The sequence below is a fragment of the Pan paniscus genome, chromosome 15 (assembly GCF_029289425.2).
Source record: "Pan paniscus chromosome 15, NHGRI_mPanPan1-v2.0_pri, whole genome shotgun sequence".
Lineage (NCBI taxonomy): Eukaryota > Metazoa > Chordata > Mammalia > Primates > Hominidae > Pan > Pan paniscus.
Genome location: NC_073264.2, coordinates 42,888,614 through 42,912,387, shown reverse-complemented (window position 1 = coordinate 42,912,387; position 23,774 = coordinate 42,888,614). Strand labels below are relative to the sequence as shown.

At 34.0% G+C, this 23,774-nt stretch overlaps 1 protein-coding gene across 10 annotated transcripts in view; it reads right to left on the bottom strand.

Annotated features, from left to right (window-relative positions):
* The window catches only part of LRFN5 (leucine rich repeat and fibronectin type III domain containing 5), a 295,601-nt gene that overhangs the window by 123,516 nt on the left and 148,311 nt on the right, over window positions 1–23,774 (bottom strand). For 7 of the 10 annotated variants that reach the window (XM_003831760.5, XM_034937496.2, XM_063596060.1 and 4 more), the window contains exon 2: window positions 14,353–14,528. The exons of 2 other annotated variants lie outside the window; for them this stretch is intronic. The gene's annotated coding sequence lies outside the window, so the exon portion shown is untranslated. The remainder of the gene's footprint in view (window positions 1–14,352; window positions 14,529–23,774) is intronic. One more of the 10 variants, XM_063596062.1, reaches the window with a different exon arrangement.

Genomic DNA, 23,774 nt, shown 5'->3' with positions numbered 1-23,774 from the left:
CCAGATCAGCCTCCCTAGTAGCTGGGTATATAGGCACTGTCTATTTTGAAGAAAAGAGGTTTCACTACATTGCCCAGGCTGGTTTTGAACTCCTGGCCTCAAGCAATCCTACTGCTTCAGCCTCCCAAACTCCTGGGCTTACATGCATGAACCAACACACTTGGCCTTAGAACTAAGGAAATTCATCACAAGCACACATGCCCTGCCAGAAATTTTAAAAGAAGTTCTTTCAGGAGAAGAAAATAGTAAGTCAGAACTTCAATTTGTATAAAGAAAGAGAGAAAGAAAAAGTAAATGTAAAATATTTTCCCTGTTCTTAATCAATCTAAAAGATAGCTAGTTGTTCGAAGTACAAATAGTAATAATATTTTGTTTGAATATAGCATAAAGTGAAATATGGTATATGTGAAATGAATGACAGCAATATAAAAAGGGATGGGAAAAGAAATTAGGAAAATTCTGTTGCTAATTATCTGGATACTTGTAAAATAGTATAGTGTTACTTAAAAGTAAATAATTTATGGTAAATGTATATTATAAACACTTGGGCAACTGTACTATAAATTTTTTTGAAGTAGAATTAATACATAAGGAGAGAAGGTGGAATCATATAAAATGTTCATTTAAAACCAGATAATGCAGAAAAATAAAAATTAAAGAAACTAAAAATAACTGAAATGAATAGAAACAACTAAAACATGGTAGATATTAACTCAATATAGTAATCATTTTTAACATGAATGATCTAAATTCTTCAAATAAAATACATAAATTTTCAGATTTGATTTACAAAAAACTCAATTATATGTTATCTGCAAGGAATCCACTTTAAATTAAGAACATATTGATAAAAACTAAAGGGATGAAGAAATATAGACCATACTAACCCTAATCAAAAGAAAGCTGACGTAGCTATATCAATTTCAGACAAAGCCGACTTCAGAGCAATGAAAGTTATTAGGGATAGACAGGAACATTTAGTAGTGAGAAAGCTGTCAGTTCTTCAGGAAGACACAACAATCCTTAACATGAATTCACCTAACAGTGCATTAAAAGATGTGAGGCAAAAACTCACAGAAATGCGAAGGAAATTATATAAGGATAGAAAAAAATATTATGTTCTAAGATGACTATGGAAATAAATGTAATTAAATTAATGACAGAAAGATAGCTTGAAAATATCAAAACATTTGGATAATAAGAAATATACCTGTAAATAATCCACATGTCAAAGGCTCAAGAAAACTTAAAAAAAATTTTAACTAAACAAAACTTAAACTATAACTTAACAAAATCAGTGAAAGCACTGCCTATGGAGATATTTATAGCATAGAATACATAAATTAGAAAAAAAGATATAAATTCAATAGTCTTTCTACTTTAGGAGCCTAGAGAAAATTGACCAACATAAACCTAAGGAAAGCAGGAGAAAATTAACAATAGTAATTAAAGCAGAAAATAATTAAATGGAAAACAGAAAAATCTAGTTATTTGAAAAGACCAGTAACATTTATAAACTTCTAGCCAGACTAACCAAGAAAAGAAAAGGAGATAAGACACAAATTACTACATCAGAAATGAAAGAGGAGTTGATATTACTGGTTCAATGTACATTTGAATGACAATAAAGTAATATTATGAATAACTCTATGGCGACCAATTTGATAAACTGGACAAAATGGACCAATTCCTTGAAAGACAACTACTGAAACCCACACCAAGAGAGTCAGATAATCTGAATATCTCTTTATCTGTTAATGGACATTGAGTAAATCATAAATAACTTTCTAAAGAAAATGCACCAGGTCCAGACTATTTCACTGGCAAATTCTACAAAACACGTAAGGGGAAATTATGTTGTTCTCTACAAATTCTAACAGAAACAGAAGGCAAGCATATGCTTCTTAACTCATTCTATGTGAAGAGCATTAGCCTAATAATAAAAACAGATAAAAGACATTACAAGAATGGAAATCTATAGACCAACTGCTCTCTTTAACATAGATCCAAAAATTTCTAATAACATATTAACAAATTGAACAAACAATGGATGAAAAATTATACACCATGATGAAATCAGATTTATCCAAAGCTAATTTAAAATTGTAAAATCAGGGTAATCCATCACAAGCTAAAGCAAAAACAAAAAAAGTCATATCAACTGATTTAGAACAAGCATTTGACAAAATCTGATATCTTTTCATAATAAAAATTCTCAGCCAACTAGAAAGAGAGGAAAACTTCAACTTGATAAAGAACATTTACCAAATACCTACAGCTAATATATACCCTATAATGTGAAACTAGATGCCTTCCCTCTAAAATCAAGAACAATATAAGAATGTTCCCTCTCAGCATTCCTATTAACAGTATAAAGGCAATCTGAACTAGTATAATAAGAAATGAAAGAAGAATAAATGTTGCACAGATCAAGAAGACATAAAACTGTCTTTGTTCACAGATGACACGTCTGTCTACATAGAAAATCCCAAAGAACTGATTAAAAAAACTCCTGCCATTAGTAAGTGAGTACAAACTTAACAAAATATGTACAAGATCCTTATGTGGAAATTTGTGCACATGTACAACAATTCACATGTACTTTATAATAACCATAAATCTAAAAAAACAAAAAAATGGTTATTACATAGCTTAGATCATTATACAACTTTTAGCTTTAGTGAAGGACAATATTGCACACAGAGGCAGAAAGGGATCATAACAATGTTCTATTTCTTGAACTGAGTGGTAGCTCCATAGTTCTTCACATTGTAGTTATTAATTAAAGTGTACATGAGTTTTATAAACCTTTCTTCATTAAATGTTACAAAAATAATAGCACAATATTATTCACTAAAATACTAAACCATAATCATGATGATAATAATAACAATCTGTCCGTAGGAGCAAGTGGCAGTATAGAAACCAATGATAATCAAAGAAATAAACTGGGAAAGAAAACCAAGAAATTTTACCTGTAAAACTATAAAATAGTCCCCAAAGTACTTTAAATTTTTGAAGTTATAACCCAGAAGAAGATAAGCCAATTACACAAATTGTCTGCATAAGCTCACGTAAATTAATCTCTTGATGGCCCCTAATCCTTCAGTTATAAAAGAAGAGTCATGTTGTTTCAAATTCTATCCAATTATGAAACATATGCCTAATTGCTCATTTATTTTAAAAATCCTATTTTCTTCTAGATTCAGACTGGGAATCAAATTTCTATTTTCAGTTATTATAAATATTTCATATTTAAATATGCCAAAATAAAGTTTTCTGGAAAAGAGCTGAGAAGGGACATTATTCTGAGCCTGGAAAAAATACTATTAAAAATTATCAAATATTGAGATATTCAAAAGTATAATCCTCCCCTCTCAATCCCCCCCCACCAAAAAAAAAGGATCCCATGCATCTTCTTAATGGTTCTTTTATCCTGACTGCAATGTAAGTTGAGAAGAATTACCATCTTAAAGACAGAGTCAGAAACAGGATTAAGGTTTGGTTAGTTTAAACACCATTACTCATTAAAAATTAAAACAGACTACTGCAATAGAATCTCCATAATGTTCATTATGAAGAAGATAATAAAAAGGACAATTGTGCTTCTGCAGTTTTACAGTGTATATATCCAAAAATGGTACTCACCATAAAACGATTTAAAGAAAACATCCTACACTATGGCAAATACAAAAAGCAAAGGAAAACATAAGAATGACCTTGATCACTATTTTCATTTACCATTGTAATGGAGCTCCTAGCATGCTCAATTAGATGATGAAAAAAATAATATAAGGAAAATTTAATAGTGCTATTTTCATAGATATTATAACTACAAACATGTAATCGGAATAACAAACAAAACTACTAAAACTAGTTAGACTTCAGCATGTTAGTTAGAAGAGATAATGATAAAAAGCAATGTTACTGCTCAGACAAATCAATGTAAAAATGTAACACTTTAAAAATCCATACACAGAAACACAAAAAGCATCATTTGTGAAGAAATAGAAAAGAAACTCAAGATGTATCGGATAATTTTATAAAAATGTAGTATAGGACCTAAAAAAGAACATTGATAGAGTAATTATTTAAAAATATAAAATAAAATATTTCTACTCATCTAAAATAAAAATTACTTGTGACTCCAATAAAATTTACAACATAATTTTTCACCAAACTTGTGTACTCCTAAAATTAAAATAGAAGGATAAAGAATAAAAAATCAACATTAGGCGAGGCAATTTTGAAGAGAAATGGAAGTAGCTATTTATTCCACAATCTATTGAGACATATTACAAATAGGATAATTACATTAGAGTATAGTATTTGTGCAGAGATGATGAATATAACACTAAAATAAATAGAAAAATCAAGATATATCCATTCATATATGAAAACTGTATATGGCAGTGCTAGAATTCCAATTCAATGTGTAAAGGATACATTATTCAATAAACAATACAAGACAATTGGTTATAAGTATGGAAAACATAAATGGAACTGTACAGTACTGCAAATCCAACTTAATTTCTACATTACACAAAAAATGTGAAAATAAACTTTTAAAATACTAAAGAATGCCTAGGAAAATATCTTTATTTCTTCCATAGCAGAGAAAGATAGCTTAAACAAGGCACAAAAAAGCACACATGCACACACAGCAAAATAAATAATTGATAATTTCATCACATTAAATGAAACCTTTTTATTTTGGTAAAGGGTTTCTGAGACAATCCTTTTCTTAAAATGTTGGGTCCTTTATGAAAATTCCTCTTTGTAAAAAGGACCGTCACCCTCAGTGGGCAGTCCCTTTAAATTAAAGACAAGTTATGAAATATAAAAACGTTTCACAAAAGCTGATGACAATAAAACACACTAAATTAAGGCATCCATACATTGTGTGAAATGATAACTGTGTCATTATATTAAAAAATTATCTCTGTGTTATTTGCATAGGTAAACACCAGAATGCCCATAAACCCACACCAAATAAGACTCAGGAATCCACTCAGAAGACACCAAAACGGGGATACTCACGTGGTAACTAAAAGATTCTTACTTGACATTTCCTTCAATACCTTCCTTATCTATCATTACTTTTCCTATTGGGGCAGCATAGATCCCTTGACATGAATACACTTATGGAACTAACTAAACAGGAAGTCATTTATGTGTATTTTGTCCCCAAATATTTAGGAATCAGGATTACTACTATAAAACTTCCCATAAAATACACTAAAAATTTAAACAATCTCTTTTAACTTTCAAAAGAGTAACATGTATGTTATGATAAATAGAGAACCACAAATCCAAGAAGCGATTCCAATGTTGGTTGTTTGCTGGAATCACTACTTAGTGACACATTCAGGCACACCAATTTCCAGACTGGAGTGTTTGCATATAACTACCTAAAGAAAATCCATGAAGGCCATAAGCCCACTCTCATCATCAGTATAACTGTTACATTTAGAACCACTTTTTAGTAAATCTGACCGAAAATTTTGATCACCTGCTGTTTTATTGCAGGATGCATATAAGAAATGTTGAAAAATGCTTCATAATACAACCTTGATAAAATGAGAACATTAATTTAAAATTACATATAATTTTATTTGTGAATATTCCTCCTTTTTTATAACGAGAGGGTTCTCATTATAAAAAGGTTTACCCTATAATTCTGTCACTTTATAAATAATGAATGCATTTTTTCAATTGTGGATGATTTCTGCGTTGAAATCATTACTGCAGTAGGTATTGAAATAATCTAAGAGATGCTTATTTGCCTGTAATGGAACTACATCTTCAAGACATAAATAAGTAAGCAGGTATGAAAAGGTTATTTGTTTTCCAGATATTAAACAGTATGTGAAAGCTTGAAGATTTAGCATAGTAATCCATATTTGCATGCCAGTTATCAAAAAGAAAGCCAGATTCTTATTATGGATTTATGATTGCCTGGCATTAAGAGGAAAAGTCACCTTATAAAAAATAGTTGCTTAAAAAGTAGCAACTGCCGGGTGCGGTGGCTTGCCTGTAATACAAGCACTTTGGGAGGCGGAGGTGGGCGGATCACGAGGTCAGGAGTCGAGACCATCCTGGCTAACACGGTGAAACCCCACCTCTACTAAAAACACAAAAAATTAGCCGGGCCTGGTGGTGGGCGCCTGTAGTCCCAGCTACTCGGGAGGCTGAGGCAGGAGAATGGCGTGAACCCGGGAGGCGGAGCTTGCATTGAGCCGAGATCGCGCCACTGCACTCCAGCCTGGGAGACAGAGACTCCGTCTCAAAAAAAAAAAAAAAAAAAAGAAAAAGAAAAAGTAGCATCAAATCTTTCACCTCAATTGTCAAATCTAATGTGCCTGGACTTTTATTGTATTACTACAGGGGAAATGTGTTTTTATGTTGAGTCAGTTATCCTTCATTATTCCTAAGAGGCCAAAGGGAAGTTTAGTTATACATGTAAGATCAAGCTACCCCCCTGCAAGATCACAGTCATTATCCAGCCTTACATATGTAATCAGGAGTGATGAAAGAGGTTATTGTCAGCAACTAACCTATATATCGCCTACATGTCAGCATTCCCAATAGGTGTGCTTTATGTATCCTCTCTGTCATGATCTTTTCAACCTCATTGGGATTCTTAAATATTCTAACTATTGAATACTTACGTGTGAAAACTGTTATGATCAAAGTTAACTAACATCTAAGTTAACGCTTTTCAAAATCAAGTCTAGATTTTCTTATGCTATTAATGTTTTCACCTGGTAGTCCTGAATCTATCAAATTCCTGATGTTTCTTCCATACAATTTGTCATGTAGTTCCAACATTAAATTTTGTCGTGTTTTATTCATTTCATATTACAAATCATTAGTAATATTATGTAAGCATTTATAATCAATACACAATTCTTCCAATCTGTGAATTTCTTCCCATAATAAATCATGAATTATCCTAAAAGAAGCCTTTGTAGAGACTGCCAATGTTTTTCTTGCTGTAAAGGCTCCCATATTCTGTTTCATATTGATAAGAGATGCCTCAGTTTACACAGAAATTCTAAGTTTAATATGTGTTAAAATACTCCATAGTGTAGTCTGTAGTGGTATATGGAGATCAACTGCACATTCACAAAATAGATTGCTCATTACAATAACTGAGTTAATAACCTTACATTGAGTCAGTACAAATTGGATTGTTTCCATTGGTTTTCATAGCCAATGCTTTGCAATTAAGATTGTTGTCATGCATCTAATGTTGGTTGCCAAGAGTACTCTCCAAGTTACATAAATCTCTCCTAGTCCTAAATGTAAACTCATCATTATCTCATAAAGAAGAGCATTTATTCAGACTTCTTCCCTGGACATTTCACAGTAAGAACCATAGTGTTAGCAACCCAAAGACCAACATTAACAGCAGGCAGAGACAGCAGAGACTCCTCTATATCAAGTACTGCCAGTTAAGACATTTGTAGCTGTTGTATCAGTATGTATGGGCTTTCAGAAAGACTCTGCATTGTCTTTCTAGTTTTTATAATTTTTATTTAAAAGAGACAATATATCAGCATATTAACCACAATAGTTTAATGCTGAAGCCTGTCTCTGAAAGCCAGAAAATTTGTACTTCTAATAAGTATATTTGCATTATCTCAGATGGAAGTAATCTCCTTTTCCACTGAACTCACATGACTATTTGTAGCTTTTCCTCACTATTTATCATATGGTAGTTATTTCTGCAGTGTACTGCCTTACCTCACCAACAAGTCTGTAATTATTTTTTAGACAAAAATTCCAGTCGTATTAATCTGCAGAGAGAGAGAAAGAGAAAGAGACAGAGAGAGAGAGAGACAAAGAGAGAGAGAGGAAAATGCTCTATGCCTGATTATATACAATATAATAAAAAAGGCATTTTAATGTTGAGCAAAATTGATGTAGACTCTGATCTTGCAGTGTTTACATTCTGGAGGAGAGGACAATATTAATCAGACAACTAAAGAAAAAAACATAAAAATATAATGAAATACAGGTATATGATGCTATGAGACCATATAATAGAAAGAACATATCTGGTTTGGCTGACCAAGAAAAGCTTCCTTCAGAAAGTGACTACTGAATGAGATGCAGGCAAAAAAAGTGAGCTGCTCAGGAAGAAACAGTCAGGTGCAAAGACCATGGTGGGAGGTGACATTATATGAACAAGAACAGAAAGGTCTTTGTGCCTTGAATGCAAGAAGTGCATGATGGGGGACAACTTGGGGCCATTTAGAAAAATGCTAAACCATGGATAACATCGTAAGCCATGTTAAATAACTTTGTCTTCAGTCTAAGAATAATGGTCTTTACTGAGGTCACGACATCTCAATCTTGTGTTTTGTAAGCTCTCTCTGTCTGCATGTGGAGAATAAGCAAAATAGATACATCACTGGGTATTGTAAATAATTTAGGAGGCTCTTGGGGTAGTCTACGGGAGAAATCACAGTAGTAAAGATTAGGATAATGATAGTAAAAATAGGGAAAAGTAGATGAATTTTAGAATTTTCTTTGTAGGTAAAACTGACCAGATTAGGTGATGAATTGTTTTTGTGGAGTGAAAGACTGAGAAAGATGACAAAATGATTCAGAATTTTACTGGTATATGGTGAGCCGTATACTGAGCTCAAGAACACCAGAAGAATGTATGTGGCAAGATATCAAGAGGTTAGTTTTCCACAAGTTAAATTTAAGGCATGTAGGTAATTAGATATATCAATTTGGAATTGACTAGCAAGGTCTGTGCTATACAAATTTGTGAGGGCCATTATAAAGAATTTTTTATTGTCTGAGGGTTTTTTATTCTTTCTTCTTTGTAAAGTGAATGCTGCATAAGATAGCATGTCTAATTTGCTCTAACTTTTGATATCATTTAAACTAATTGAACTCAATTCATGTAACCAGATAAGCATTTATAGGTAGCATATTGCTTTTGTCCTATTGATGACTTTATTTTGTATCTGTATGTTTTTGTGGATCATATTTTATGGGATGATTTTAGGCAGTGAAGTATATACCTAAGGATATTAAACATGAAAACATATCTATCAGATTTGATATGGTTTGGATGTTTGTCTCCTTTAAAACTTATGTTGCAACGTAATCCCCAGTGTTGGAGGTAAAGCCTAGTGGGAGGTGTTTGGATCATGAGGGTGGATTTCTCACGAATGACTTAGTGCTATCTCCTTGGTGATGAATGAGTTCTCACTCAGTTCATGCAAGATCTGGTTGTTTGAAAAGATGTGTCATCTCCCCCCTCGCTCTCTTGTTCCCACTATCATCATGTGACCTGCTGGGTACTGCTTTGCCTTCTGCCATGATGGTAAGCTTCCTAAGGCCCTCACGAAAAGCAGATGCTGACACCATACTTCCTACAGCCTAGAGAATAATGAGCCAATTAATCCTTTTGTCTTTATAGATTTTCCAGCCTGAGACATTTCTTTATAGTGATACAAAAATGAACACAGATAATTGGTATTAAGCAGTGGGGCATTGCTATAAAGATAACTGAAAATGTGAAAGTGGCTTTGGAACTGGGTAACAGGCAGAGTTTGGGAGACTTTGGAGATCTCAGAAGACAGAAAGATGAGGGAAAGTTTAGAATTCTAAGAGACTGGTTAAATGGTTTTGACCAAAATGCTGACAGAGATATGGATGGTGAAGACCACACTGACAAGGTCTCCGATGGAAATGAGGAAGTTACTGGGAAATGGAGTAAAGGTCCTCCCTGTTACACCCTAGCAAATAACTCGGCTGTACTGCATCCAGGTCCTAGGGATCTGTGAAAGTTGATAATTAAGAGTGATGACTTAGGGTATCTGGCAGAAAAAAATTCTAAGCAGCAAAATGTTCAAGAAGTGACATGGCTCCTTCTAACAGCCTAAATTATATACAGGAGCAAATAAATGATCTACAGTTGAAACTTATATTTAAAGGGAAACAGAGGATAAAAGTTTGGAAAATTTGCAAACTGGCCAAGTGACAGAGAAAGAATATAAAGAACCGATGGAGCAACCATGTGCTAGAGAGGCATGCGTGACCAGAAGGACGCCATGAGCTAATATCCCAGACAATGGGAAAAATGCCTTGAAGGAATTTCAGAGATCTTCAAGACTGGGCCTGCTCCCAGAAACCATTCTATTCTCCTGGGCCTCTGGGCAAGGAGATCCAGGGCCAGAGGCCCAGGAGAATAGAATGGTTTCAGGGGCCAGGCCTAGGGCCCCACTGCCCTGAGCAGCCTTGAGATATTGCTCCCCATATACTTGCTGCTCCAGCTATGTAATGGCTCAAAGGGGCCCAAGTGCAGCTCAAACCACAGCTCCAGAAGGCACAAGCCTTAAGCCTTGGTGGTTTCCACATGGTGTTAAATCTGCAAGCGTGAAGGGGGCTTGGTGGCTACCACCTAGATTTCAGAGGATATATAGGAAAGCCTGGGTGCCCAAGCAGAAGCTTGCCACAAGAGTGGAGCTCCTCACAGAGAAACTCTACCAGGGCAATGCTGAGGGAAAGTATGGAGTTGGAGCCCCCATACAGAGTCTCCACCAGGACACTGCCTAGTGGAGCTGTGGGAAGGAAACCATTGTCCTCCAGAACCCAGAGTGGTAGATTCACTGGCAGCTTGAACCCTCTGCCCAGAAAAGCCACAAGCATACAACTGCAACCTGTGAGAGCAGCTATGTGTACTGTGTCCTGCAAAGCCACAGGCACAGGGCTACCCAAGTCCTTGGGGGCCCATCCTTCACAACATGCTGTGGAACATGAAGTCGAGGATTGTGTTGGAGCTTTAAGATTTAATGCCTGCCCTGCTGGGTTTCAGAGTTGTACAGGGTCTATTACCCCTTGCTTTTTGCCAATTTCTCCCTTTTGGAATGGTAATGCTTACCCAATGCCAGTAGCATCATTGTATTTTGGGACCAAATAACTCATTTTGATTTTACAGGCTCATAGGTGGAAGGATGAGACAGGACTTTAGACTTAATGTTGGAATGATTAAAAACTCTTGGGGCCTATTGGCAAGTGATGATTGTATTTTGCAATCTGAAAAGAACATGTGATTTGGGGGGCCAGGGATGGTGTGACAAGGTTTGGATGATTATCCCCTCCAAATCTCTTATTACAATGTAATCACCAATGTGGGAGGTGGGGCCTAGTGAGACATATTAGATCATGGGGATAAATACCTCATGAATGGCTCCTTGGTGATGAGTAAATTCCTGGTCAGTTAGTTCATGTGAGATCCGGTTGTTAAAAAGAGTGAAGCACCTCCCCACTTTCTCTCCTGCTCCCACTCTCTCCATGTCATGTGCCTGCTCCCCCTTTGCCTTCTGTCATAATGATTACCTTCCTGAGGGGCTCACCACCACACTTCCTGTACAGCCAGCAGAACCAAGAGCCAGTTAAATCTCTTTTCCTTCTAAATTACCCAGCCTTGGGTATTTCCTTATAGTGATGCAAAAATGGACTAACACATGGTTGAAGAAATAGACAAATGAAAACTGGACTCATAGAAATGGTATACATGGCAAATAAATTAATGTTTAGTAAAGAATACTACAAATTGTCAAATGATAATATGTTGACAATTATTATGATAGCTAGTTAAGCCACTTTCAAATAATGTCATAAAAGGTGATAATTTACACACTTTAAATATAAGGGAGTTGATTTCAGAAAAATAAAGCACCACTTAAATATTATATATTTAATGTCATTAAGGGTACCTTAATAGTTAAAAGGAATATTAGCTTTGTAAAATAATTATCGTCATTGTGTGTACAATAAATTATCTTTACATATACATACACATATATACATATATACACACATATGTAAATATATACATACACATACATGCACATAAATACACACACATACATAGGTATGTATTTTCAAAAGCATGTACCTACAGGCACATTTGCTGTTAAGACATTAAGCACTGTTTAATTTCATCAATACTTTTGTCAAGTGAGAACGAATAGAGAAACAGACAAAAGTAGTCTTCTACTGTCCAAGGCTAATTGGAAATGCCAGAGTGAGAAAAATAATCATAATAGCAACTGTTACCACCTCAGCTGTCCTCCTTAATCACAAGTGGATATTCCATTGCATCATTATTCTGCTACTACTACTCCATTCACTGTTTCACTCTAAGAAAGTTTCTGGTATTCCATTAATTTTTAAAGGGATTTTAATGGATGTCCTATGAATTTTCAATGAGCTATTTGAAGTTGGACAAACCTAATTAGGAACGTGTTTACTTTCTGTTTTTTTTTTTTTCAGAGTGATTAATTTCACGCAAGACTTTAACCTAATGTTACTCCAAAGAAAAAATAGAGAACATGAGGTACTACTTCTACACACTAATGGACTGCCAATTTAAAAAACCGAATCAAGCATTAACTTGGAAGAGTCTTTTTCAACATACAAATTATTTCTGGTTAGCCTTTTATTTCCAGGTTAATTAAGAAAATCTTTTGGCCTTGATTTTAGCAATTAGTAAATGAAAATGTGTTTGAATTTACTTCGTTTTGTGATTTACACTGGAGAATCTATCAGTAAACACAGTTCCTTTGCTAACAGCTTTTGTAAAGTAAATGCTTTTATCTAGAAAAAGTCTTGCCAGTGGAAAACAACATACAAAAAATTATTAATTAACGGATTGGGCAGATAAAATCTCTGGAGTTTCTTGTGGGGTTGCCATAAAGAAACACACTATTTTTACATTTTCACAGTCACCTCAGGCTTGGACAGTGTCCTCTGTCTCCTTAAGAACATGAAAAACACAGAAAATTTAGAATGCATTTCTCATGTTGTTTCATTTAATGGAAATCTAAAGAAGCAAAGCAACAAAAGCAATTCCTAAAATAAATGAATAAATTATGTACAAAAGCAGTACCAGGTAACAAAATATAGGAAGAAGAAACCTACACTAAAATCATGTTTGGAATGAATCAATCTGCATACTCAGACTCATCATTTTACACCATCATCACAGTTATAATCAATTAACCTCAATATAATCTAGATATATTATTTTTGTATATGTCTTAAAAGTAGTCCCTCTACACCACCTTGAGCATACTAGCAACAACATACTGGCTGCCTATTTTAAATGTTATATAATTAGATACATCATGATTCAGATATAAATTCTTAACTACAGTTTTTCTGTTCTTCTAATAACATATGCATTTCTATTGCATATTGACATGTAATATGTTGCAAAATAAAAGTGGGTTCATTAAGTATCTCTTACCTGTTCACTTCAAGAAAATTTTAACTGCCAAGCATCCAATCACTGACAATTTCAGCTATATCAAACTTTTGTTCTATATAAAACTGCACCTACAATCAATTTTCTGTGCAGTGACATTGCGATGTAAATATATCCCCAAGAGCAACAAGAAATGCTTACATCAAGTATTTAGGAGAAGAAAAAAAAATGCCTCAAACATGAAGTTAAACTAGAAACATGGCAAAACAATAGGCTCATAAGTATGAACCAGGAAAGTCCGAACTTTTCCTGAGACGTTGTCTTTATTTTCAAATCCTATGACCATAAATAATCTTTTAACTAATACATTTACCTGATTTCCCTAGAAGTTAGAAAGCCCATACATAAATTTATGCCTGGGAATTTGTTTTGTGGTGGTATGCAGTACATTGTGTTATGCATTTTACAGATCTTCATGTCCCCTGATTTCAATTCATTTTCCTATATATGATTTTCATTTTCTTTTGTTTTTCTAGTATGCACATTTAAAGGCTGGCATAAACTCTCCTTGAATGACCCAGATAACGTATCATTCAATAAACCAACCAATCAGGAAAAGTGCTCTTTCTAGCACCAGTTCATTACCCTCTATATAGCACTGGACATCAAAGCCATGGAAACAACACTTTTTTTTTTAAATTTAGAAAACGAGAAATTGTATTCCATTTTCATAGTTTATTAGCCAAGCAAATTTGATAAAATATTTGGTCATTTTGAACCTTTTTATTCATTTGCAAACATTGTTATTTTAATCTATTCCTTGTCCAGGCCTTAGGGTTGTAAGTATAAATTATGATAATGCATGTGAAACACAAATCCTAAAAAAAAAATCAGAAAATTCCATAAGGATAGAGGTTATCAACACAAAAAGTGGTAGACATTGAATCTCCAAAAAATATGACTCAAAAACAACAACAACAACAAAAAACAAGATAATCAGTGATGAATAATACTAGGTTTAATTTGTATGTAAGTTAGCAAGATTTTTAGTTTTCCTCCCTTAAGTGTTTTAAACCCACTGACAATGATTGAACTGAATGCAATCAACTTACTTCTGGAGCCTGAAGAGTTCCTCACGGCTGTGAAGGAGTCGGCACTCTGCCTGGCTGCTGCAGAAGACGGACAGAGTGAAAGCATCTCCAAAGCTGATTTCAGAGGACGGTGTCAAAAGATGGGTGCTCGGCTGCTACATATCTTCTCAACACCTGGATGAATGGTTACAGGGATTCTTCAAAGGAGGCAAGCACAAAAAAAGAGTGTATCAAAAAATGCTTATAAAGTATCCTTGAAAAATATAGTGGCTGTTAACTGGGTGATCAATCTCAAACTACAGCAGGAGTATCATGCAATATGATTTAAATATATTTGCATAATAAAGCTTTCCAATGGAATGTGCAACATACTGTGATTTCAATAAATATATTAGCATTCTCCTTTCCTTTTTGAAATAAGTTTTCTTATCAAAACTGAGGATAATTTAAATAATCTTAAGCTGTATAGTTCGATTTCATCATATTTAAATTAATTCAACTTGCAGTCTAATGTTAAAACACTGCATAAGTTAACATATATTTAAGCATCACCTACTACTTACGAGTCATATGACAGTTAGGATATGGCAGTGAATGAACCTGAAAAACCCTTATCCTGATTAAACTAATAGTCTTATGTTGTTTTTCCCGTATATTTTTCAACAGAGAAAATCTGAGTATTGCAACCTATATGTCTATGAAAGAAATACATAGGCATGCCATTTATTTTTTAACTTTATGTCAGAAGATTACTGATTTCTACCTCTTTTTGAGGTTTTCATGTCACTCTAAAGAATAGCTAACTTGGCTCTATAAAACACAATGCTTAACTTTCTTTCCTATAAGATTACTATGTAATAGTACCAATTGATATTCAATCACTGATATTTGTAATGCAGAAATAGGCTGAATTTTTAAAACGTTCTTGAAATTAATAAAAGCATTGTAATTTTACTTTAACTATAACTTATTTTGTCTGAAGAAGCGAAAGTGAGAAATAATGAAATTCCGAACCATAATAATAAAAAACAGACCTAAGATGAAACAGCAACTTGAGTTTAGCTTATTATTTCTGCTGCCTCCACTTGTAAAGATATATGAATGATCTTATAGAGTCAAAATTTAAAGAAGTGATTATATTGTCTTAAGATACTCAATAATTAGGAATTTATTTAAAAAGGAAAATTAAGCTATTGCTTAATTTAATACTAATATGGTCAGAAATACTAAAAATCAAGGCACAGATTAATTGTACAATTAAATAAAAGTAAATTATAGCTTACATATTTCAATTATTTATCTGAATCTGTCAATCAATGCTGTATCTTTTTGAAATTTATGTTTACTATAGCACTTTAGAATAACTAGGACATACCACATACACCAATATGAATATAAATCAATCATTTGACAACCATGTTGATACAGCAATTGTTTACCTTTTCATTTATTTCCTTCCATGAATATATTTTAAGCTAACTTTCACATTCATATATGCACGACAAAAACATCAGAAACCCAATAGTACATCTCCCTCCAAAGTAAGATATCCTCCTCGGAGAAAACCAATTTCACATTTTAGAACATTCTTTCAGAAATAGTTTGTGTGTGTATGTATGTGTGTGCGTGTGTAAATTTTTGTACATATATCAGAATACTTTGCTCTGTTGTGCCCTGTTTTTTTTTTGTTTTTTTTTTTTTTTCTCCTTTTTTTCTTTTTGAGATGGAGTCTCGCTCAGTAGCTCAGGCTGGAGTGCAGTGGCGCGATCTTGGCTCACTGCAACCTCCGCCTCCCGGTTTGACGCCATTCTCCTGCCTCAGCCTCCCGAGTAGCTGGGAATACAGGCGCCCGCCACTACGCCCGGCTAATTTTTTTGTACTTTTAGTAGAGACGGGGTTTCACTGTGTTAGCCAGGATGGTCTCGATTTCCTGACCTCGTGATCCGCCCGTCTCGGCCTCCCAAAGTGCTGGGATTACAGGCGTGAGCCACCGCGCCCGGCCTGTGCCCTGTTTCTTTAACGTCTTGAAAAACATTCCATCTCTGTCTTCTAGCATGAATCCATCCATTCTAACAGTGCACATCTACCATAAGCATAATCTTAGCTGGTAAAGTATCTTAACTGAAAAAGTACACGTTTCTGGGATTTTGTTGTTATAAAAATAATATTTATATGAATATATATGTATTCTGCATATATAATCATATATATGTATTCTGCACACATGTTAGTAAATACAGGCACAATATATTGCTAAATAAACTGTTTAGGTTAAAACACCTCATTGTCCGTGCAGCTCTGATCATGTTTCTTTCTTTGTAGTAGAGATGCAGTATAAAAAATAAATCTGAATTCTGTAATTACATTTTCTACCATTTCTAGCAAATGTAGCAATTACATTTGCTACCATATTTCATTATGGTAGCAAAATATAAAGGCCTCAAAATATCATCCTAACTCCCCCTAAAACATACTGTTGACCAACAGTAGGTCTATGTCTTTATTTTAGCATGAAAAGCACAGTAACAACTGAAATTCCTACCTAAATTATAATTTCCCAGAGAAAATTTATTGTCTATATGGCCACATTACTAATGAGAACAGCATTTCCTTTTTTGTAATAATACCTTTTATTAAGATTTACTATGTGCCAGCTACCATAAAACATGTGTTAACTTAAAAAAATTCTCTTAAGAATCGAATAAGGTAAATATATATTTCTATTTTAGTGCTACAAAAATGCAAGGACAGAGAAAGGTCAACTAACCTTGGGCAAGGTCATATAGGTAAATAGCAAAGTGAGGACTCTCACCTAGGGCTATCTCACTCTATGAAATGTCTTATATCTCATAATGTAAGTGAAATTTTCAGAAAATCAATAAGGATTCTATATTAAAGTAAGGTGTTTTTTTTTTAGTCCATATATTTTGGTCAATGCAATGACCAAAGAGGGAAAGTTCAGATTTGAGATTCCAATACTACATTTTCTAGTGTTATCATACAAAGTTTTTTTTCTTGATATTATGTTGAAATGGAACATCCTATAAAAAATTATGGTCAATTTCTTAGTTCCAAGTTGTTACATTCTTAGCATAGTCTTAGAAAATTCAGCAACTGTTATTGTTTATGTACATGTGTTTCCAAGAAATATAGTTCTCCCTCTAACAATTATTGTGGATGCCATATTAGTCTGTTCTCATGCTGCTAATAAAGACATAACTGAGACTGGGTAATTTATAAAGGAAAAACATTTAATGGACTCACAGTTCCACATGGCTGGGGAGGCCTCACAATCATGTCAGAGGATGAAGGAAGAGCAAAGGGACGTCTTAAATGGCGGCAGGCAAGAGAGCATATGTGGGGGAACTCCCCTTTATAAAATCATTAGATCTTATGAGACTTATTCACTATCACCAGAACAGCTTTGTAAAGACCTGCACCCATGATTCAATTCCTTCCCACCATGTCCCTCCCACGACACGACACATGGGCATTACTGAAGCTACAATTCAAGATGAGATTTGGGTGAGGACAAAGCCAAACCACATAAGGTGCCAATACTAAACTCAGAAAGAACTTAGAAAAAATGGGCAAAGCTCTAGAAGTTATTAGAAAATATGTATTTAAAAGTGAGAATCATTACCTCCTCCAGCACCCAGTGATACTTTCTTATCCTCTAGGATATCTTTACTAAGTGTTCATCAATTGCCTGAACATATGCATTGGTAAGAGCCTTAAAATCAACAAAGGTAGGACGTTAAAGTCTTCTAGACCAAGGCTGAAATCACAACTGTGACCATTTTTCTCTTTCAAAATGAAAACAGTTACAAAAAGTTGTAATTATTTCAGGATACAATGTATGTGAAAGTACTCATCATAAAACCTTATACATTATAGGCATTGCAACAGTTTTGTTACCCTTAGAAAATTCTTCCTAAACCTGCCCTAAGTTTTGACCCATTGAAAGCCCTTGAAATACTTGAAGACACCAGAATATTATCTCACATATTCCCTTCATTTTAAATATTCATAACATTTGAAAAATTATGAATCCATCAAATGGTATCATTACCAATCATTTCTCCCTAGAATTCCTAATAGTACAAAATAAAGAATGAGTTGTTCTAACTTTGTTTTTAGCTATATTTACTTTGTGTTAAAAATGATTAAAAAATAAACAGCCAGATGTTTTGGCCTACATGATGCAAAAACCAGCTGTTTTAAAATATATAAATAATTGAATCATATGGTTTTACTACAGTTCATTCAATTACTTATTTATAATTATGTAATAATATATTGAGATAAAATAGCCATTATCTTTTGGGGGATTACTCCAAAACTGAGGTTATAAGATAGGAAATGCTATTTTATTAAAACAAATGACTTGAAAAATAATTTGGGACACAAGCAAAAAATTGAAAATTACTCCATATTAATGAGTTTGTTAAAGCATAATTATTCAGAAATTCATATAAACACTATTATTAAAACATGCTTTCCTCACCATTAATACTGCTAAACCTACTTTAAAAGTAAATTAGAGGCAATGATTGAATATGAAAATGCATTTGTTATTGGAAAAAATGTAGCACCATATGCTTGGCTATAGGAAAACTTTTACAAATTATTACACACATCCAAGATCATATGACAAATAAATTAATATACTACTAGAGCATTTATTGCTTAATGTAAATGTCACGTTGGAAATGAGAACAACTAATCATTCCTTTCCTCTAATAGCAAGAGTTCAGCAGTTAAATAAAGCTTAAATCTTGCTGACCTAAAAATTTTATTACTGCATTTGTAATATCTTGTTAACAACTAACGGAAAATAACATTAAGGGATACTGTATTTCAGTAAGCTAGAACTTAGGTGAAGGTTTTTTTTTTTTTTTTCAGGGTGTGAAGACAGACGGTGGGTAGAGGTTGTGCTTGCTTTTCATTGTTTTTAAAGAAATGACTCATTCACTATGTTTCATAGTAATAGTTTAAAATAAGATATTCTCACCACATACAAAAAAGAGATGCTAAATTAATAATGGATTCAGTGAAAACCAAAATGTATTATTATAATTTAAATTTAATTACAAAATTTCTGATTAGTAGATAGTGGTTGTAAAATTCCTGTACAAAAAATAAACAAAAGAAATGTAAAACCAGGCCCAGATGAAGATCCCAGAGCTATCAAAGTACTTCTACTTGCACAACAATATTTTGTCAAATGATAGAATCAAAATAATCCAAAATAATAACAAAAATACTTCAAATAATGACTTCACAATTTAAATTTACTCTGCTAAAATTTTTCTTGATATTTATCAGAAATTCAAAGTGCTATAAACTTTTTTTCCCTGAAGACAACTTTGGCACATCTTCATCCCTTGGTTAAATGAGAGAGTGGTCCTTTGACTTCATTTGCTAGCTTATGCTGTGCTCTTGACAATGTAAATGTCAGGCCTACACTGTTTTTTGGACCATAGGGAAAAACAAAATACAACATTCTTGTTGCTCTTGGTGGTTTGGCAAAAGTCAGCAGACAGATAGTATGGTCACACTAATATGTATGTCAGTTTATCTCTTTGGTAATGATCTTTTTCAATTAAAACAGAATATCAGTTTGTGCCTATCAATAGAATAATTATCATTTTTTATCTACATACGGTATTTTCTTCTTTCTTCCCATCTCCTTTCTTTCTTTTTTCCTGTATCCCCCATTTCTTCCCTCCCTCCCTCTCTCCTTTCCTTCCTTCCTCTCTTTCTCCTGCCTCCCTCCCTCTCTCTTTTTCCCTTCAGTAACTCAACAACTTATACTTAAACCTTTTGTCCATTAGTATTTAAATGGTTATAATACCTACATCAGAGTGTCACTGTGAATGTTATTGGATATATTACATACATGCACACACCTGTGTATGCACATGTACCCAAGTACCATAACCTGAAAAAAAATGTTTTATATAAATCAATATCTTATCTATTTCAAGTTTGTTTGACCTGATTTTTGACCTCTTTCCACTACTTCCATCAGGGGCCCAATTTAGGTTCATGTCAGGAGGAGGTGGCAAATCTTTATTAGTCCAAATGGACATTGGGGCTTACTGTCAACATCATTTTAGCTGATTATTGGATAATAGCAAATCTCCGTGTTAGTGTATTCATGGAGGTTTTATCTCCATCTAATCCCTAACCATTTTGTTCTATAATATAATCCCCTTATTTAGATCCTTTATATCTACCAGTTTTCACCTTCCCTCTTTTTCTCCCCTCTTCTGTGTCCCTTCCCTCCCTGTTTCCTCTTTCTTCTCTCTATCCCTCCCTGATTCCCTTCTTTCCTTCCTCCCTCCCTCTCTCATCCTTCATTTATTCCTCCTTTGCATGTTACATCAGAAATTATTTCATAAAGAAACCATAATACTGCACATTTTATAAACATACAAATTTTTAAAAACCCAATTCAGTAGAATTTCAAAACATTTATATTACATTATGTGTCCTCTCTTTAGCGTTCTGATTCATGTGTAAATTTGCAGAAGTCAGATCAATTTTTTAATGTGCAAATGAGAAAGTGCATGTTCTGTTTGTTTATTAATATTCATAATACAAGTAATACATGAGTACATTATTCTTTTAAAATTAGATATAATAGAAGCAAGGCACAGTGACACATGCCTGTAATCACAGCTGCTTTGGAAGACTGAGGTGGGAAGACTGCTTGAGCCCAGTAGAACAAGCCCAGCCTATGCAACATAGTAAGACCCTATGTCTGAATATTAAGAAATAAATGTTTATTTATTTATTTATGGATGAGGGAGAGAATTATTTGTGGCTATACATGTGTAGCAGAATGTATCATGTTAACTGAACTTTTCCGTATTTTTACTGTGTTCATGTATACCTACATATGTGATAAAATTTAGAAAACTAAAAGGAAGCAAATACAAATATATATAAAATTGATAAAAATCTGATAAGGTCAGTGGGTTGTATGAATGACAGTTTCTTGATTGTGATATTGTACTACAGTTATGCAAGATGTAACCACTAGAAGAAACCAGGTATAAGATATGTGGGAATCCCTCTGTGTTATTTCCACGACTGCATGAAAATTTACATAATAGCGCATCATCTGCCTTAGGGCGGACTTAAGTGTGAACAGTTTCAGGACTGCAATCTTAGCACTTTACTAGAAAATGAATATCTAGAAAAACATGCTTAATTGTCACAGTGAATTATTTGTCCTTATTAAACCACATTTGAAATACAGCGTGTCTCACAGAAAACTAGAAAAAATATAAATCTATCAGTCAATGAAAAGCTCTGAATTGCTGTTTGCTTTGGGTACGAGACCACATCAATGGCATTATAGTAAAGCACAGAGATTACATTTTGTACCAGGTATGTAATATGGTAAAATGACCACCTACTAAGTGCACTCCTGGACTGGTGTTAATCAGAGTCTTAACCTGTGCTTGTCTAATTGCATTTCCCTTTATTAGCCAATAAAATAAAATAAAATGCTGTTTTCTGGTGCTCTCTATATGTGTGTGTGTGTGTGTGTGTGTGTGTGTGTGTGTAGAGAGAGAGAATATACTTTATAATGGTCACTGTAAAAATACTGGAACATATATATTAAAGTGAGTGGGTTGAACATGAGACTGTAAGTCCTGGGAAACTATTAAGCAACTGAAAATTTGATTCATAGATAGTTAAGAGAGATTTTGAAATAAACTCAGAAAAACTAAGCACCACATGGAGTATGGGAGTTTCGAAGAACTGCAAATATTCTGAAAAGCAATATGGGTGTGAGAAATATCTACAAGCACGAGAAGCACCTTTTTTGGAAGGAGGACTTAAAAACACATTACAATGACCGGGAAGAACTAAGAGTTTTGATGTGAGAGGTATTACACTTTAAAATGTACCATCCTAATGGTACATCATGTGATGTACCACGTGTCTTAGATCTCTTATTGGCCTGTAAGCTCTTTGAGGTCCAGGAATATAATATGAATAATTGTATGCCCTGCAGCATCTAGCACCTTCACCTACATGCAACAAATTACATTTTTAACTGCAAATGAGGAAAAATCACATAGTAAAAAACATTCAAAGAAGTCATCTCTTGAGGAGAAAGTTTCCAAAAGAAAAGATGACTCAAAAAGAAGAGAATATTTTAAAAAGGAAAATTAAATGATGCAATTAGAAATTATTTTGATAGAGAGGTCATTGGAAACAAAGTTAAACTATGAAGGCTGTACGGGACAAATTTTCCATAAGGTCAGCTTATAAACCATCATGTATAAAAGACAGAGGAAGAATGAAGAACTAAAGATGAATACAAAATAATGTTTGCAAAGCATTTTCAGAGACGTTATTTTATTAGACTGTAACCCTGCTGTCCTTGGTCTTTTCTTGTTCAGCATTTTAACATTGACCTAAGAAAGGACATAAGAAATTATACTTGTTAAATCTGTGAATCTGTGACTGACACAAAACTGGGATATAAAAATGTCTCCATAGGTTTAATGAATGGGCCAAGACTGTCAAAATGAAATATAGTAAAGCCAAAGTAAAGAGCCTTAGATTTAGAAACTTAACTATTAAAGTACAGGCAAGGGTTACTTCTTTGAAAGTAGTTTATATGAAATACACATAAGGGATTAATTGTCTCTATGATCCTTAATGGTCAATAGTTTCAGGACTGCAATCTCAGCATTCATTAATAGAAAAGATATATCCAGAAGAACAAGTTTAATAGTCATATTGAAATATCTCATCCTTATCAAGCCACATCTGGAAAACAATGTGTCTCATTATGAACTTGGTGAAACATGCCAAGAGACAAAAACTCAAGGAAATCTGGCAAGCACTGCAACTAAAAAGTGGTTGGAAACACCTTGGAAATTTTAGCTTGAGAAAGAGATACGATAAAGAGAAGACACCTTCATAGGCCATTTGAAAGCATAATTTGGAAGAAGGATAAGAGTTGCATGGGGGCTCTACTTTTACATTAAGAATATACTATTAGGATAGTCCCATATTAGTATGAGCCACCATGGAAAAAGTGAGTGAATTGATTTCTGATAGCTCACTCTATATGGGTACCAAAAATGACATTCTGGTGGAGCCAAGACGGCCGAATAGGAATAGCTCCAGTCTACAGCTCCCAGTGTGAGCCACGCAGAAGATTGGTGATTTCTGCATTTCCAACTGAGGTACCGGGTTCATCTCACTGGGGAGTGTCAGACAGTGGGTGCAGTACAGTGGGTGCAGCGCACCGAGCATGAGCCAAAGCAGGGCAAGGCATCGCCTCACCTGGCAAGCGCAAGGGGTCAGGGAATTCCCTTTCCTAGTCAAAGAAAGGGGTGACAGATGGCACCTGGAAAATTGGGTCACTCCCACCCTAATACTGTGCTTTTCCAATGGTCTTAGCAAAT